The sequence below is a fragment of the Gorilla gorilla genome, chromosome 16 (assembly GCF_029281585.2).
Source record: "Gorilla gorilla gorilla isolate KB3781 chromosome 16, NHGRI_mGorGor1-v2.1_pri, whole genome shotgun sequence".
NCBI lineage: Eukaryota > Metazoa > Chordata > Mammalia > Primates > Hominidae > Gorilla > Gorilla gorilla.
In genome coordinates this window covers 77,127,055-77,141,759 of record NC_073240.2, presented here as the reverse complement: position 1 = coordinate 77,141,759, position 14,705 = coordinate 77,127,055, and the positions used below count along the sequence as shown (strand labels likewise).

General features: G+C 42.3%; 1 protein-coding gene and 1 pseudogene across 2 annotated transcripts in view; both read left to right on the top strand.

Moving 5' to 3' along the window:
• Positions 1-14,705, top strand: part of ETFA (electron transfer flavoprotein subunit alpha) — a 101,832-nt gene that overhangs the window by 50,923 nt on the left and 36,204 nt on the right. The gene's annotated exons all lie outside the window — the stretch shown is intronic.
• On the top strand, positions 5,753-8,907 carry LOC129527153 (tyrosine-protein kinase receptor TYRO3-like; annotated as a pseudogene).

Below are 14,705 nucleotides of genomic sequence, written 5' to 3'. Positions count from 1 at the left end.
GTTCTATAAGTGTTAGGTAACAGGACAAGTCTGGATTGCAGCCTGTTTTTGCACTTAAAGTTTTATTGGAATACAGCCATACTAATTCATACACTACCATTTTTTTTTTTTTTTTTTTTTTTTGAGATAGAGTCTCGCTCTGTCACCCAGGCTGGAGTGCAGTGCTGCAATCTCGGCTCACTGCAACCTCTGCCTCCCAGGTTCAAGCAATTCTCGTGTCTCAGCCTCCTGAGTAGCTGGGACTACAGGTGCACACCACCACACCTGGCTAATTTTTTGTATTTTAGTAGAGACAGGGTTTCACCATGTTAGCCAAGCTGGTCTCGAACTCCTGAACTCAGGCAATCTGGCCGCCTCGGCCTCCCAAAGTGCTGGGATTACAGGTGTGAGCCACCATGCTCGCCCTCATTCATATACTTCTTTGTCTATGTCTGCTTTTGCTTTATAAAAGAAAGATTGAGTGGTTAACAACAGAGACTCTATAGCCAACAAACCAAAAATATTTACGATCTAACCCTTTAGAGATAAAGTTTGCTAACCCCTACTCTACATCTTTTATGCCCTTACCAAATTTTTTGGTCTAGTTGTTCTGTCACTTACTGGGAGAAGGTATTGAAAACTGTGATTGTGGATTTGTCGTTTTCTCACTTTAGTTTTGTCAGTTTTTGCTTGATATATTTTGAAACTCTCTTATTGGGACATTCATTCGTGATTGATCTATCTTCCTGATAAATTGACTATCTTACTATTATGTAATTTTCCTCTTTATGTTTGGTAGTACTTGGTCTTGAAGTCTACTTTGATATTAATAAAGACACTTCAGATTTCTTATGCTTACTCATTGTATAATGTATCTTTTTCTGTCTTTTTCAGTGTATCTCTTTCTTTATATTTAAAACGTATTTCTTATAGGTATGTATAGTTGAGTCTTGCTTTTTTAATTCATTCTGACCAGGTCTGATTTGTTTGTTTGTTTGTTTGTTCGAGAGGGAGTTGCGCTCTTGTTGCCCAGGCTGGAGTGCAATGGCATGATATCGGCTCACCATAATCTCTGCCTCCTGGGTTCAAGTGATTCTGCTGCTTCAGCCCCCTGAGTAGCTGGGATTACAGGCATGCGCCACCACGCCTGGCTAATTTTGTATTTTTAGTAGAGATGGGGTTTCTCCATTTTGGTCAGGCTGGTCTCAAACTCCCGACCTCAGGTGATCCACCTGCCTCAGACTCTGAAAGCGCTGGAATTACAGGCATGAGACACTGTGCCCAGCCTCAGCTCTGATTTTTCTGCTGGGACTTTAAGGTCATTTATATTTTTCTCTGACTGCTTTTAAGAATTTCTCTTTATCACTTGTTAAGCAATTGGATTATGATACATCTTGTAGTTTCCTTCATATTTCCTGTTCATGGGGTTTTTTTGTGCTTCTTAGATCTGTAGGGTTTTAATTTTTTCAAATTTGCAAATACTTTGATTATTATTTAATAAAAAAAATCCAAATAGCTTTTTTGCTCCAATTGCACATATATTAGGTCTCCTAAAGTTGTTCCACAGCTTACCAATGGTCTATTTTTTTCTTATTTTTTTCTCTTTGTGTTTCATTTTGAATAGTTTCTTTTGCTGTATTTTCAAGTGATGAATTTTTTTTTCTGCAGTGTTTAATCTGCTAATTCCATTCAGTATATTTTTATCACAGACATTATAGCTTTTATCTCCAGAAGTTTGATTTGGGCCATTTTATATCTTCCATTTTGCTACCTAACATTTATAATCTTTTCTCTACCTTCTTGGACATCTGGGACATACTTATAATAACTATTAATATCCCTCTTTACAAATTCTTTCATCCTTGTCATTTGGGGATTTATATCATTCTCTTTTCTTCTCATTATGGATCATATTTAACTGCATCTTTGCATGCGTTGGTAATTTTTTTATTAGATGCCAGACATTGCAAATTCTCCCTTGCTGAATGCTAGATATTTTTGTATTCCTGTATATATTTCTTTACATTTTTTAAATGTCAGATTTTTAAAATTTGTACAAATTTGTGGAGTACCTGTGAAATTTTATTATATGTATATAATGTGTGGTGATAAAGTCAGCGTATTTAGGATGTCCATCACCTGAGTACAATATATTTTTGTCAACTAACGTCACCTTACTGTACTGTCAAACACTGGATTTATTCTTTGTGTCTAAATGTATATTTGTACCCTTTGACTCATCTCTCTTCATCCTCCCACATTCCCCCACTCACCCTTCCCAGTCTCTGTCATCTAGCTTTCTACTCTCTACCTCCATGCGATCTAATTTTTTAGTTTCCACATATGCGTGAGAACGTGTGATATTTATCTTTTCGTGCCTGGCTTATTTCACTTAAGATAATGACCTACACAGTTCTATCCCTGTTGCTGCAGCTGACATGATTTTATTCTTTTTTATGGCTTTGTTCTAGGATGCAGTGAAAGTTATTTAGAAACAGTTTGATCCTTTCAGATTTTGCTTTTTAAATATGAACTGTATCCTGGAAACTTGCGCAGGTTGGTAGGCTGGGGTGGTCACTGGGCTCATCTTGTTTGTTTCTCCTGGTTTTCAGATCTGTGCTGCCTGATATCCAATGTCAGAAAGCAATTGTTTCTTAAGTTTTGTCCAGTGTTTTAGTTATTTCAGGCAAAGGGCACATTCAATTCCTGTTACTACATCTTGGTTGGAAGTGAATTAGTTCATAATAATTTTTACAGTTGGGTCTAGTTGTCATTTTGCTATTTGTATCCTGCTTATCCTATCTGTTTTTGTTCGTATACTTGCTTTGTTTTGTTCTGTTTCTCTGCTTCTCCTTTTCTGCCCTATTTTGGACCAGTTGAATATTTTAAATTCTTTTACTGGATTTTTAGCTATACCTCTTCGCATTATTTTGTTTTTTAGTTATTTCAATTGGGATTACAACATATTTAACTTTTCATGGTCTACAGAGAGTTAATATTGTACTAATTCATGTAAAACCTTGGAACCATATACAATTGACCCTTGAACCATGGGGGTTAGGGCCAATGACCCACTATGCAGTTGAAAATCTTGTATAACTTTTGATTGCCCCTAAATTTAACTATTAATAGCTGTTGACCAGAAACCTTACCAATAACATAAACAGTTGATTATAACACATATGTTATATATATATAACACATGTTGTATATATATTATATATTATGTTTTTATAAGCTAGAGAATAAGAAATAAGCTAGAGAAAAGAATAAGAAATAAGCTAGAGAGAAGAAAATGTTACTAAGAAGATTATAAGGAAGAGAAAGTATATTTACAATTCATTAAGTGGAAGTGGATCATCATAAAGGTATTCATCCTCATTGTCTTTATGTTGAGTAAGCTAAGGAGGAAGAGGAATGCTTGGTCTTGCTGTCTCAGGGATGGCAGAGACAGAAGAAAAACTGCAGACAAGTGGACCTGCCCATTTCAAATCCATGTCAACTGTGGTTCCATTTATATCTCACCTTCATGCTCTACTTCTCATCTGTATTATATCTACATACCTCACAGTACAACGCCATAATTTTTATGTTAGGCATTCATGTGTATTTTAAAGAAATCAAAATATGAAAAAAGATACACTTTAATAAAAATTTACCCCCTGCCAGGCATGGTGGCCCATGCCTATAATCCCAGTGCTTTGGAAGGCTGAGGCAGGCAGATTGCTTGAGTCCAAGAGTTAGAGACCAGCCTGGGCAACACAGGGAAACCCTGTCTCTACAAAAAAAAAAACAAACAAAAATTAGCCAGGCACAGTGGTGTGCACCTGTAGTCCCAGCTACTTGGGAGGCTGAGGTGGAGGAATGGCTTGAGCTTGAGAGGCAGAGGTTGCAATGAGCCAAGATTGTGCCACTGCACTCCAGCCTAGGTGCCAGAGTGAGGCTCTGTCTCCCCACCCCCCACCCCCCAAAAATTACCCCCATATATTTACCATTTCTGGTAGCCTTCATTCCATCTGAAGACTTGAGTTTCCTTCTTAGGTCATTTCATGTCCTTTATGTTTTGTAGTACTGGTATGATGGTAATGAATTCTGTTTTTGTCAGTCTGAAAATATCTTTATTCTACTTTCATATGTATATATATTTTTTTGAGATGAGGTCTTGCTCTGTCACCCAGGTTGGAGCACAGTGGTGCTATTTTGGCTTACTGCCACCTCCCCCTCTCAAGCTCAAGCAGCCCTCCCACCTCAGCCTCCTCAGTAGCTGAGACTGCAGGTGTGTGTCACCACACCTGGCTAATTTTTTATATTTTTGGTAGAGATGGGGTTTTACCGTGTTGTCCAGGCTGGTCTCAAACTCCTGAGTTGAAGTGATCCACTCTGCTTGGCTCCCAAAGTGCTGGGATTATAGGCGTGAGCCACTGCACCTGGCTACACTTGCATTCTTGAAAGTTTTTTGTTTTTTGTTTTTTTTAGATATAGCTTGAGTCTGGTGCCTACCGGGCCATCCTGACACATCTATTCTTAGGTATAGAATTTCAGGTATAGTTCCCCCCAGCACTTTGAGTTCCATTGTCTTCTGGTCTTCATTGTTTCTAATGAGAGCTTAGCCATTATTTGTATTGTTCCTCTGTATGTTTTTTTGTTGTTGCTTTCAAGATTTTGTCTTTATCATAGATCTTTAGAAGTTTGATTATGATAGGCCGGGTGCGGTGCCTCATGCCTGTAACCCAGCACTTTGGGAGGCCGAGGCGGGCAGATCACCAGGTCAGGAGATCGAGACCATCCTGGATAACACGGTGAAACCCCATCTCTACTGAAAATACAAAAAATTAGCCGGGCATGGTGGCAGGTGCCTGTAGTCCCAGCTACTCAGGAGGCTGAGGCAGGAGAATGGCGTGAACCCAGGAGGTGGAGCTTGCAGTGAGCCAAGATTGCACCACTGCATTCCAGCCTGGGTGACAGAGCAAGACACCTTCTCAAAAAAAAAAAAAAAAAAAAAAAAAGGTTTGATTATGGTATACCTAGGGGTGTGTCTTTTTGTATTTATCCTGCTTCAGATAGCAAGCTTCTTAAATCTATAAATGTATGCCTTTTACCACATTTGGGACGTTTTATGTTACTATTTTTTCTGCTTCATTTTTTTTTCCTCACTTTTGTTCTGGGACTCTAGTTACACATGTTTTAGATATCTTGATGTTCTTTCCCAGATTTCTGGAGTTCTGTTGATTCTTTTTCCTCTTTTTTTTCCCTACTCTATGGCTTGGATCATTTCTTTTGGTCCATTTTCAGGGTCACTGACTCTTGTATAATTTTAATATGCTTTTAAACCTATCCAGGGACTTTCTTATTCTAGGCTTTTATATTTTTTAGTTTGAGATTTGCATTTAGTTGTTTTTAAAATTTTTATTTCTCTAATTTCTTATCTGTTTGACCATTACAGATATTTTACATTACATCCTTGCGCATAGGTATAGTACCTACTTTAAAATCCTTGTGTGCTAATTTCAGAATCTGGATCATTTCAGGACTGGTCTCCTAGGCTCAAGCGATCCACCTGTCTTGGCCTCTCAAAGTGCTGGGGTTATAGGTGTGAACCACTGCACCTGGCCTGAGTGAATATTTTACCACTTTATAATATTATGCATTGTTCATTTAGAAAATAATGGTTTACTGAGTTATGAAGATATTCCAAATGTTGACACATTTGTCAATATAAAAAGTCACATTCAGCCCTCCTCCCTCCTCACTCGCGGGCTGGGCCTGGCATGGTATGGCATCACCACAGATGGCGCTGAGGCACAGCGTGGGGCGGCTAGGGCTCCTGCTGGGGCTGCTGCTGGCGGCTCTGGCTTCTCTGCTGCTCCCAGAGTCCGCAGCCGCAGGTCTGAAGCTCGTGGGAGTCCCGGCAAAGCTGACAGTGTCCCAGGGGCAGCTGGTGAAGCTCAACTGCAGCGTGGAGGGGATGGAGGAGCCTGACATCCAGTGGGTGAAGGATGGGGCTGTGGTCCAGAACTTGGACCAGTTGTTCATCCCAGTCAGCGAGCAGCACTGGATCGGCTTCCTCAGCCTGAAGTCAGTGGAGCGCTCTGACACGGGCCAGTACTGGTGCAAGGTGGATGGGGGCGAAACCCAGATCTCCCAGCCAGTGTGGCTCACGGTAGTAGATGTGCCACTTTTCACAGTGGAGCCAAAAGATCTGGCAGTGCCACCCAATGCCCCTTTCCAACTGTCTTGCAAGGCTGTGGGTCCCCCTGAACCTGTTACCATTGTCTGGTGGAGAGGAACTACGAAGATCAGGGGACCTGCTCCCTTTCCATTTGTTTTAAATGTAACAGGGGTGACCCAGAGCACCCATGTTTTCCTGTGAAGTTCACAGCCTAAAATGCCTGGCCTCTTCTCGCATAGCCACTGTTCTCCTTCAAGCACTGCCTGCAGTCCCCTTCAACATCACCGTGACAAAGCTTTCCAGCGGCAACACTAGTGTGGCCTGGATGCCAGGTGCTGATGGCCGAGCCCTGCTGCAGTCCTGTACAGTTCAGGTGACACAGGCCCCAGGAGGCTGGGAAGTCCTGGCTGTTGTGGTCCTTGTGCCCCCCTTTACCTGCCTGCTTCGGGACCTGGTGCCTGCCACCAGCTACAGCCTCAGGGTGTGCTGTGCCAATGCTTTGGGGCCCTCTCCTTATGCTGACTGGGTGCCCTTTCAGACCAAGGGTCTAGCCCCAGCCAGCGCTCCCCAAAACCTCCATGCCATCCACACAGATTCAGGCCTCATCTTGGAGTGGGAAGAAGTGATCCCCGAGGGCCCTTTGGAAGGCCCCCTGGGACCCTATAAACTGTCCTGGGTTCAAGACAATGGAACCCAGGATGAGCTGACAATGGAGGGGACCAGGGCCAATTTGACAGGCTGGGATCCCCCAAAAGGGCCTGATCGTACGTGTGTGTGTCTCCAGTGCAGTTGGCTGTGGACCCTGGAGTCAGCCACTGGTGGTCTCTTCTCATGACCATGCAGGCCAGAAGGGCCCTCCTCACAGCCGCACATCCTGGGTACCTGTGGTCCTTGGTGTGCTAATGGCCCTGGTGACGGCTGCTGCCCTGGCCCTCGTCTTGCTTCAAAAGAGACCGAAAGAGACATGGTTTGGGCAAGGCTTTGACAGTGTCATTGCCCAGGGAGAGCCAGCCATTCACTTCTGGGCAGCCCGGTCCTTCAATCGAGAAAGGCCCAAGCGCATCGAGGCCACATTGGACAGCTTGGGCATCAACAGCGAACTAAAGGAAAAACTGGAGGATGTGCTCATCCCAGAGTGTCAGTTCACCCCGGCCGGATATTGGGCAAAGAAGAGTTTGGTTCAGTGCGGTAGGCCCAGCTGAAGCAGGAGGATGGCTCCTTTGTGAAAGTGGCTATGAAGATGCTGAAAGCTGATCTCGTTGCCTCAAGTGACATTGAAGAGTTCCTCAGGAAAGCAGCTTGCATGAAGGAGTTTGACCATCCACATGTGGCCAAACTTGTTGGGGTGAGCCTCTGAGCCTCTGGAGCAGGGCTAAAGGCTGTCACCCCATCCCCATGGTCATCTTGCCCTTCATGAAGCATGGGGACCTGCACGCCTTCCTGCTCACCTCCTGGCTTGGGGAGAACCCCTTTACCCTGATCCGGTTCATGGTGGACATTGCCTGCGGCATGGAGTACCTGAGCTCTCGGAACTTCATCCACCGAGACCTGGCCGCTCAGAACTGCATGCTGGCAGAGGACATGACAGTGTGTGTGGCTGACTTCGGACTCTCCTGGAAGATCTACAGCGGGGCTACTATTGTCAGGGCTGTGCCTCCAAATTGCCCATCAAGTGGCTGGCCCTGGAGAGCCTGGCTGACAATCTGTATACTGTGCACAGTGATGTGTGGGCCTTCGGGGTGACCATGTGGGAGATCATGACACGTGGGCAGACACCATACGCTGGCATCGAAAACACTGAGATTTACAACTACCTCATTGGCGGGAATCGCCTGAAACAGCTTCCAGAGTGTATGGAGGACGTTCTTACACTCCCACTCCATCCAAGCCAAGGTCTACTTAGGCCTTCAGACGACGTTTTGTATGATCTCATGTACCAGTGCTGGAGTGCTGACCCCAAGCAGCGCCCAAGCTTTACTTGTCTGCGAATGGAACTGGAGAACATTCTGGGCCAGCTGTCTGTGCTATCCGCCAGCCAGGACCCCGTATACATCAACATCGAGAGAGCCGAGGAGCCCACTGTGGGAGGCAGCCTGGAGCTGCCTAGCGGGGATCAGCCCTACAGTGGATCTGGGGATGGCAGTGGCATGGGGACAGTGGGTGGCACTCCCAGTGACTGTTGATACATCCTCACCCCTGGAGGGCTGGCTGAGCAGCCAGGGCAGGCAGAGCACCAGCCAGAGAGTCCCCTCAATGAGACACAGAGGCTTTTGCTGCTGCAGCAAGGGCTACTGCCACACAATAGCTGTTAGCTTACAGGCAGAGGGCATCAGGGCCATTTGGCCGGCTCTGATGGCCACTGTGCTGGCTGACAAAGCCCTGTCTGACCTCAGCCCAGACAGCAAGGTGTGGAGGCTCCTGTGGTAGTCCTCCCAAGCTGTGCTGGGAAGCCCGGACTGACCAAATCACCCAATCCCAGTTCTTCCTGCAACCACTCTGTGGCCAGCCTGGCATCGGTTTAGGCCTTGGCTTAATGGAAGTGGGCCAGTCCTGGTTGTCTGAACCCAGACAGCTGGCAGGAGCAGAGTGATTATGTTTCCATGGTTACCATGGGTGTGGATGGCAGTGGGGGGTCCAGGTCCAGCCCTGTAGGCCCTACCGTCCCGCTGAGCTGCCCCTGCTGCTTAAGTGCACGCATTGAGCTGCCTCCAGCCTGAGGGCCCAGCTGTTACCACCCTTGGGGTTTAAATACCCAGGTTTGCCCCTCCAAGTCACAAAGAGATGTTCTTGTAATATTCCCTTTTAGGTAAGGGTTGGTAAGGGGTGGGTATCTCAGGTCTGAATCTTCATCACTTTTCTGATTCCGCACCCTGTCTAGGCCAGGAGAAGTTGAGGGGAGGATGCTTCCCTGCAACTGACCGGGTCACACAAAGGAATGCTGGAGCACCCAGGCTATAAGGTGCCCCTCTTCCAAAGGCAGCGTGCTGAGCCAGCAAGAGGAAGGGGTGCTATGAGGCTTGCCCAGGAGCGAGTGAGGCTGGAGAGGAGTTCAGGAGCCCCTCTCCATGCCCACAATCTGAGCACGCTACCAAATTTCAAAATATCTTTATTTATTTATTTATTTATTATACTTTAAGTTTTAGGGTACATGTGCACAATGTGCAGGTTAGTTACATATGTATACATGTGCCATGCTGGTGTGCTGCACCCGTTAACTCGTCATTTAGCATTAGGTATATCTCCTAATGCTAACCCTCCCCCCCTCCCCCCACCCAACAATGGTCCCCAGAGTGTGATGTTCCCCTTCCTGTGTCCATGTGTTCCCATTGTTCAATTCCCACCTATGAGTGAGAACATGCGTTGTTTGGTTTTTTGTCCTTGCGATAATTTACTGAGAATGATGATTTCCAATTTCATCCATGTCCCTACAAAGGACATGAACTCATCATTTTTTATGGCTGCATAGTATTCCATGGTGTATATTTGCCACATTTTCTTAATCCAGTCTATCATTGTTGGACATTCGGGTTGGTTCCAAGTCTTTTCTATTTTGAATAGTGCTGCAATAAACATACGTGTGCATGTGTCTTTATAGCAGCATGATTTATAGTCCTTCGGGTATATACCCAGTAATGGGATGGCTGGGTCAAATGGTATTTCTAGTTCTAGATCCCTGAGGAATCGCCACACTGACTTCCACAATGGTTGAACTAGTTTACAGTCCCACCAACAGTGTAAAAGTGTTCCTATTTCTCCACATCCTCTCCAGCACCTGTTGTTTCCTGACTTTTTAATGATTGCTATTCTAACTGGTGTGAGATGGTATCTCATTGTGGTTTTGATTTGCATTTCTCTGATGGCCAGTGATGATGAGCATTTTTTCATGTGTCTTTTGGCTGCATAAATGTCTTCTTTTGAGAAGTTCTGTTCCGAACAGACACTTCTCAAAATATCTTAAGACTAACAAAGGCAGCTGTGTCTGAGCCCAACCCTTCTAAATGGTGAACTTTAGTGCCAACTTCCCCTCTAACTGGACAGCCTTTTCTGTCCCAAGTCTCCAGAGAGAAATCAGGCCTGATGAGGGGGAGTCCCTGGAACCTGGACCCCAGCCTTGCTGGGGGAACCTCTGGAATGCATGGGGCGGGTCCTAACTGTTAGGGACATTTCCAAGCTGTTAGTTGCTGTTTAAAACAAATAAAATTGAAGACTTAAAAAAGAAAGTCACATTCGTTAATATAGGCATGCATCACTTAACAATAGGGATATATTCTGAGAAATGTGTCATTAGGCGATTTTGTTATTGTGTAAGCATCATAGAGTGTACTTACACAAACCTAGATGGCATAGTCTACTAAACACCTAGGCTATATGGGGTAGCCTATTGCTGCTAGGCTACAAACCTGTATAGTATGTTACTGTACTCAATACTGTAGGCAATTGTAAAATAGTATTTGTGTATCTAAACATAAAAAGTTAATATGTTGTGCTATGATGTTACAACGTCTATGACATCACTGAGGCGATAGGAATTTTTCAGATTCATTATAATTTTATGGGACCACCCTTATATATGCAGTCTAATGTTGACCAAAAAATGTTGTTATGTGGTGCATCACTCATCTTGTTCATCTTGTTACAAGAATCTTCGAAGCTCATAGTCATCAGTACAAGTGTTTTAGAATTCTGATTTTCACTTAAAAGTTCAAATTTTGTCCTTGATAAGAAATACTATCAGTTGTTATCTCAGAATTGATGAGGTCACTTTATTCACAGTAAGATATCTGCGAAAAATGCAAATGCCTGTCAGATTTTCTTTGAAGTAAAAATTGTGTTTCATGAAAAAAGTACCTGGTTCAGCTTGCAACTCAAACTATTAAACAAGTGCTTTCCCTCGAGACAACCCATTGTACTTTGGTATGAAGTGGAAGTGCTTTCTACATTCTTCACAGTTTGTCACACAGAATATTAAAGATACATGTAATCCAAGGTCAAGATTTAATAAGGTTAATCTTTTTTTTTTTTTTTCCTTGCCCAGGCTGGAGTGCAGTGGCACCATCTTGGCTCACTGCAACCTCCACCTCCTGGGTTCAAGTGATTCTGGTGCCTCAGCCTCCTGAGTAGCTGGGATTACAGGTGTGAACCACTATGCCTGGCTAATTTTTGTATTTTTAGTGGAGATAAGGTTTCACCATGTTGGCCAGGCTGATCTCAAACTCATGACCTTAAGTGATCCACCTGCCTTGGCCTCCCAAAGTGCTGGGTTTACAGGTGTGAGCCACCGTGCTCTGCCAAGGTTAATAATTCTTACTGCTTTATCAAGGACCTTAGGTGAAAGTGGCTTTAAAAAAAAACAACAAAAAACTGTGAGTATGTGGCCATGAAGAATGCAGTGAGTTTGGTGCCACTGCCTTGAAACTACCACTAAGGCAGTGTTACCCACCATCATTTTCACATCATCAGTGCAAATGTCAATTTGGTTTTTCCAGAATAAACCATGGGATTCCAAAAAGCTATTTAACCTTTTGAGTATTTCATCACCACTTGTGTTCATTGCCAAGGATTCATGTAAAAATATTCTTCAGTGATTCCTTGATATCAGTACTGGACAATAGAAGTAAAGCAGGAAACACAGTCATGTCTACAGACTTGTCAGGCAAAAGTACAATTTTGCAGATGAAATATTATCTTCATGTTTACAGCTAAATATTTTATTCAGCAAGTTACGTACCACTGGAATGTGACAGTGCCATAATTTGTTTTCCTGATTTTTCAAAGCAGGAATTCAGCAATGTCACCTTTATTAGTCTCTCAGCAACTATACTTCTCTAACCAATGAAATATGATAACTTAAGATTCTTCAGTGACTTTTTCTTTTCTAGCTTGAAAAGCTAAAATAACAGCTTTTGGCTCTTAAACTCATGACATTTATGTTAAAATAAAATCCAGTTTAGTTTTCTCTGAACTCTGAATGTTTGTTTTCAAAATAGTCATCACTTCCTTTGCATAAGATAAAGGTAAATTATTAGCATCTGTAAAGCTAAGAGAAAGATAACTTTTTCATATATTTATTTTACACAGTATTTTTTAGAGTATATTTCTCTTTTCCATAAGTTAGAGAACTCTGTTATCGGTTTCATCTTTTTCAGCATCTTTAGACATGGTTGTTGCTGCAGTGGGTTGAGAAAGTTAGTCTTCTCTGTTTCAGTATAAATATTATCAAAATAGAGTAGTTTTAGAGAAATTTAAAAATGAATAAAAGTTTACAAAAATGTAAATGTTATTGCCATGTAAGACAACAAAGTGTATTTCTTGTGTTTCCTTGCAGGCACAAGGAAACCTTTAGTATTTCAAACATTGGTTTATTGAACAATAATGAAATTATAGAAATTATAGCAGTTATAACTGTAAGAACACACACTGCTGTACTGTCCTGAGAACAAACTAAGTTAATCCCTATATACACACAAATTTATACCTAAAATCAACTACCTTAAAAACTTTTAGGAAACATAAAAATACAGATGCATACATTCTATTAGCCATCAGAGTGATGGTTTCTTTAAAAGTCTTGGCACCTCTGGGAAACTCCACTGCACACTGTGAGAGAATGAAAGAAAAAAACGGTAAATAACATCTTAGTATTACTATGAAAATAGGTTTGACTTTGCAGAATCCCTGAAAGGGTCTTGGGGCTCTTGGGGTTATCCTGACCATATTTTGAGAATTGCTGGTTGTCTAATAGTTTTGTAATATATTGTACAGACACTGAATACGTTGTAGAGATTATGGATTCTGTTATATTCCTATTAAGAATATTAACTTTGTGTTTTAGCAGGCAGTTAACTTGGCTGAACTCAAATTCCAGACTCAATCTCCTTATGTTCAGTTCTTTTAGTCTTAGCCTGGCAGCCTAGAGCTCACCTCATACATGCCTAATGCGGGGGTCAGCCAGAGTTTTGAGTGGAGTGTATGTACAGAGTTTGTGGTTCTCCCTCTGTGGTTCTCTCCTTCTGGAATTTTTCCCTCACTTTCCAGCTGGTTTGGCAGTCATGAATACTGTCTTTTGTGTGTTTCCTCAACCAAAAAGACTGCAGGTTTCTATCCAGAGTATCTCCTTTCGGATTGGCTTTTATCCCTGTGGGGAATCTGCAAATGCCCCAAGGGAGGAAATGGAGATATATGCTGGGCTCATTTCAATGTGCCTCCCTCCCTTACAGGATTCTGCCTCCTTCAGTGCTGCCTGCCTAAGTTGATCTCCATTGTACTTAAACAGTTGCTGTCTGTGTTTTAACCAGGTTTTGTAGTTGTTCTCAGCAGGAGGATTGGTCTGATACAAGCTATTCCCTCAGGGCCATAAACCAGGAGTCCTGAGGCCCAGAATTGAATGCATTACTTCACTTGTGCTCTGACTAGTGCAGAGTTGGATTATTATCTCCCTAAATAATATTTTAATTAATGCTACTTAATAATGCATTAGGTTTTTGGCAGCCATATCCTACTGTTGGCAAGAATTACACTGTGGCCATCCAAAATCTCTCCCCTCCCCCACTTGAATTGCCTGCTATTAAACCACATCTCCTTTGTCTAGGAATAATTCAGTATTTCTTTGTTTTTAAAGCTGAACGCAGTATTTTCATTTATTCTTATTTAATTTGGGTCTGTTTTCCCTACCATTGAAGCCTCTTGAATCTTTTAAAGCTTGATTTCATTTTCTACTTTCCTTTCAACTTTATATTGTTTGAAGATCCTCTCATTTTTTGCCACTTTGAATAGCTATGGAAAGCATCATCAGCACTGCTCTTTCTGATGATCAATAGTAATAAGTTCCCCACTTCATAAAGTAAGGGGACACAAAGTCTGATTTGGTTATCCTCACAAAATAATATTTTATTAATTTGAAAAAAATATGTAATACTCAAAGGATGCCGTGAATTTTGTTATTTTTTTAAATGCTTTTTTGGGTCATTCACAATAATTTACACATGAATATGAAAGATTATGGAACAATTCCTAGTATGCTTATGGATTCATGCTCTCTGCAAGAATTCAGACCCAGTGATAGGAAAACACTAGTCAGTTCATAGCTTACTATTGTAACAAAGACTTCTTCTCCTCTTTATTTTTTATTTTGAAATGATTTCAGACTTACGAAAAGTTGAAAATTAAAAGCAGTACAGCTGAGCACCGTGGTGTATGTCTGTAGTCCCGGCTATTCAGGAGACTGAGGCGGGAGGATTGCTTGAGGCCAGCAGTTAGAGACTGTAGTACACTATGACCATACCTATGAACAGCCACTGCACTCCAGCTTGCATAATGCAGCAAGACCCCATCTCTTTAAAAAAAAAAAAAAAAAAGTACTCTGTGTGTGTGTGTGTGTGTGTGTACACATACATTTTTTCTGAACTAGTTGATAGTAACATTTATAGCCCTTTACCCCTAAAGACCTCAGTATGTATTTCCTAAGAATAGCAATATTCTCTTATATAACCAAAACACATTTATATACCGTATCCCAATTTTGTCAGTTCATATTCTGATTCCAATTTTTTATTTTCTA